Source organism: Electrophorus electricus, chromosome 7 (assembly GCF_041902795.1).
Source record: "Electrophorus electricus isolate QZ-2024a chromosome 7, ASM4190279v1, whole genome shotgun sequence".
Classification (NCBI taxonomy): Eukaryota; Metazoa; Chordata; class Actinopteri; order Gymnotiformes; family Gymnotidae; genus Electrophorus; species Electrophorus electricus.
The window spans coordinates 35,905,800-35,910,349 of NC_137503.1; the positions used below are offsets into that span (position 1 = coordinate 35,905,800).

A 4,550-nucleotide genomic window follows, 5' to 3' on the forward strand; every position below is an offset into this window, starting at 1 on the left:
CTTGGGCAGGTGGAGGAACTGACTCAGAGTCATGAGGCTGCCCTGCAGGACATGGGGGCATCTCACAGTTCCACCCTGGTCACTCTACATCAGGAGCACAACAGGACCATCTAGAGTAAGTCCTATGGAAATGCAATAATGCTAACATAGCTTTTAATGAATGTTAGCTGGTAGGAGCCAGTAAAAGAGATGCTAATATGTGTTATATGTATATTAGTATATATAGTATGTTTTATATATCCAGTAGTAATTATGTAGCATATACAATTTGTGTTCTATATATCCAGCAGTAATGATACATGTTCTGCCAGATTTGAAGAAGGCCCATGAACAAGAGAAGAAATCTCTGGAGGAAGAACTTGAGAAGCTCAGACTGTCACTGCAGGTAGAGATCCCTTACATCCCTCCACCTTTATCTTATAGTGTCAGTACACATTCAGTACACATTCCCACCTTTCCCTTGTACTGGCTGTAGTGTTGATTCTTGCGTGTGTGTGTGTGTGTGTGTGTGTTTTAAGGATCAGGTGGACACACTGACGTTTCAGAACCACAGTCTAAGAGACCGAGCAAAGCGCTGTGAAGAGGCCCTGCCCAGAAGCACTCATGAACAGATTTGGTTAACCTACTTGTGTGTGTGTGTGTGTGTGAATGTGTGTGTGTATCAGGCCCAGGAGAACGTGCTGTTGGAGAAGCGTGTTCAGGTTCTCCCGCAAGAGAATAGGACCAAAATGAGAGGATAGACCTGCATCTTGCCAAGTCCAGGTCTTTACACCTCTGCACTGTTTCACTCACACATCAGTATGTGGTATGAGCAGAACTAAGACCTTTAAGGGAGACTCTTTTAAACCTTTAAGGGATTGTCTCATCAGAACATCCTAAGAGATTCTAGGAAAGTTCTTAAGGACTATGTTACTGTTATTTAAATGAGTTCATGAAAGTTCATAAGGGTTACATTAGGCTTGATTAAATGAGATCATTCCAAATTACCTTTATAAGCCTTCATGTCATAGATCTGTTAGCTTCGCAGATCTACTGTATCTTTAGCAGTAGGCTATGGATCACACCATGTGTCTTCTGCCCTCAGGCAGTTGTCAGAGGAGAACGATAACCTGCAGAAGTACCTGGAGAAAGAGAAAGAGGAGAAGAAGCATCTGAGCCAAACCAACGAGGAGCTGCTCTGGTGGCTGCAGTTGAATGCAGGCGTTTCTATCATATTACATAGTACAAACCCATCTGACAATTATTGGCATATTCTGTATATCTAATGGTGGCTATCACTCTTGCTTGTTCTAGAATTTATGACTTTCCTGGGATGAATAGGATAACCAGGATACAGAACACCTGTACTTAATGATTGTCCTAAATTCAGCTTTTCCAGAGGAAGCAGAACCACCAGCAGTCTGCTCTCTAGATATTACAACATTAAGCACAGCCAGTGCCACATTAAAACAGACATCACCACATATGTATTGCAACATGCAACAAGCTAAAACCATATCATTCTCTTTCAAATTAGATAACATGCCCTTTGTAGTAGGTCATGTTTCTACACACTATCCAGCTCACATGTGATGAAAATTTGATTTACTACCCTGTCTGTGGTTTTGACATCTCACTGTCTCCATACAAAGTGCTTTTTATTATTGTCATTCATTCTGTTAATATTCTTAATTGGAGGACTTCCAGAACATCTGTGTGTATGTGTGTATGTGTGTGTGTGTGTGTGTGTGTGTGTGTGTGTGTGAGGGAAAGAGCAAGATGAATTCATGCCTTCATCTGCAATGCAGTCTTTACAGAGATACAAAGCTTCATGAAAAGCAATAATCTATGAAAAATCCCAATTACTATGGTCACTGGCTTTTTATACCCTAAACAATCTTGCTGTCAAATGTTTTCTGACTGTAATAACCCAGCTATTTGAATTCATACTCTATTCACTGTCTGTTGGGTAGATGGTGCTGTTGTAAACGTGCAGCTTGGTTACATTTTGCTACAATCTTGCACCACAGGTGCTTCATATCTTTGTCAGGCTAAAACTTACAGCTAAAACTGCATTTCTCTTTCCCTAGCTTGTAGCATGCTCATAGTTTCAGTCATGCATTACTGGCTATAGAGCATGGTGCCTGTTGCAGTAAATGATATATGGTGAAACATTCATCTTAAATGTTAATAAGAATTTAGTAAGATTTGCTGCTCTAACACATGTAGCCCAGCCTCTGGAAGCCTCACTATAGGCTGCTGAGTTAAATCCTGTGTTGGATCAGTGTGAGCATGAGCAGAGACAGAGTCGCATGCAGTAACGTGAATGCAGTTTATTGCACAGTCATAATCCAGAGAACATAAGCCAGTTTCTAAAATCCAAAAAGCAGTCAACCAGGTAAACAAAACAGATGGGGAATAGGCAAAGAGGGTAATCCAAAACAGGCGGAGATCCAACAATCCAGAGACCCAAAACCAGGAAGTAAGTAAACATAGTGGCGTTGCTGTGGGAACTGGGACACCCGGGAGGGGCAAACGTGACAGAACACCCCTCCCACAGCAAAAGACAAATCTTATAAAAAATTGCTTAGAGCTTCAGCATGACCAAATTCTTCACTTTGACACATATACTCCCAAACTTTCCTCTATGCTGTCAGCAACCCTACTTCATCGCCCAAGATGTTCCAAGACGGGCTGCTCCAATTTGTTTGGACTGCACCTGTACTTTAATGAAGTCCCTGAGGTTGGTGTCCCAAGAAGCACACAGGTGTATAGCCATCTGAGCATCTCCTCAGACGAAGACTACTTTAAACATAGGTTTGCAGTTGGCTATATTAAAACTAATTACTGTCGGCCAAACAGAACTAATCTTAATTCTACCAATGACAAAAGATTATTTTAGGATGACAGAGTAGCGAAGAGCAAATTAAATGAGTTTAGACAGACTAACAAACTGGGTATCAGATTATCATATAAAATAAGACGCTAGTCTAAGTGTACTATTCTCACAAGAGGTTCTAGACTTGAAGTTACTTCTTGTAAATTTGAACTGACTCTGCTGAAATCAGTTTTTAACTACTGATGTCAGGGCAGCACGAGAAGGAATGACTCAACAGATCTGTTCATGCATATTCATGGATCTTTGTCTCAGTCTAAGGCTTTGATTGAGTCAGGCATTTACTTCGAGTTAACTAATTCAAAATAGTAAATAAAAAGGAAAGAAAGAGGGAAATAAAACAACTTGAACACAAGAGCAAATTGTTATATTGGTATTTGGGGATAGGTGATCATTGTTTTTAAGCCATAATAGGTGGGAACCTTTTTTATCACACTAATTACACCTGAGCACTTAGTCTGCATATTTCTAAATGAAAAGAAATAACAATATAAAAACAATATAAAGAACACAACTATATATAGGAAAACAGTTATATTTGTCATTAAGAGAAGCACAACTTGGAGATAGAAAGCATGATTATTACACAAATGACCTAACTGTGCTAATATTAATAGTTCATGACAGAATGTCAACACAAACTACATATGCATGAGAGCATCTTCCCATAAATTACAGATACATGACAACATCTCCCCATAAACTATAGATACATGAAAGCATCTCGCCATAAATTACAGACACATTACAGCCTATCCACAGATCCTACAGACATTACAGCATTTCAGAACCCAGCCATGCAAAAAAACAGCCTCCGTATAGAAACTACAGACACATTACAGCTTCTCAAAACATCAGAGCATGAAAATATAAATGAAAATTCAAATCTGAAATCCAATCATTTCAAGTCATATGAGCTACTATAATTAATATGGTGTAATGTGACTACACCATATTAATTATAGTAAAGCTATTCCTTTTTAAATTAATGTACATAAAAATAAATAAAACATTTAAAAGACCTCTATTAATAATGACCTTTTCCTTCCTTTAAATTAGGAACTGGTTCTGTTTCTCGTTGGAGGGTTTGTGTTAGCTATTTTCCAGACTTTTTCTGATTGGAGGGTTTGTGTTAGCCATCCTCCAGCTCATCAGTGGATCACTATCATGACGGAGGCTTCTTAGCGCTTCCCCCTACTGCTCTGACCCAGAATGGTGCATAGCTTTGCTGTCGTCATCTTTTTAACAGAAATGACAATGGTTTTGGGATTTCATTTGAGAGACTGTCAAGTTTTAGAATGTTCTGAAATATTTCTGTGACATTAGCCTGTTGCCATGGCTGCACTGATCTAAAAACACACCTTCCAAAACACAGCAATCTGTTTGATGATCCACATCCTCTCACCTGTATCCCAGGGTCTAATGAGTGAATACCAAAGGAATAAATTCCTGAAAACCTCACTGATGGGAACGAAGAAAACAACATCAAAACACACACACACACACACACACACACACACACACACACACACACACACACACACACAAAAAACAAACAAAAAAAACAAAGAACAAATGTACAGAAGTGATAGTTTTATAATGATAAAGGGAGTAAGACAACCAACAAAAAGTCATACAAAAAGAAAGTATTGCTTTATACAAGAAGAACAGTCCT

At 39.0% G+C, this 4,550-nt stretch overlaps 1 long non-coding RNA gene across 1 annotated transcript; it reads left to right on the plus strand.

The window, feature by feature from the left end:
* LOC145658677 (uncharacterized) lies at positions 1–1,812 on the plus strand. Its single transcript, XR_014124388.1, has 4 exons — positions 1–115; positions 312–385; positions 666–762; positions 1,085–1,812. It is a non-coding gene; the product is annotated as an uncharacterized LOC145658677 (long non-coding RNA).
* Positions 1,813–4,550: the final 2,738 nt, after the last annotated feature.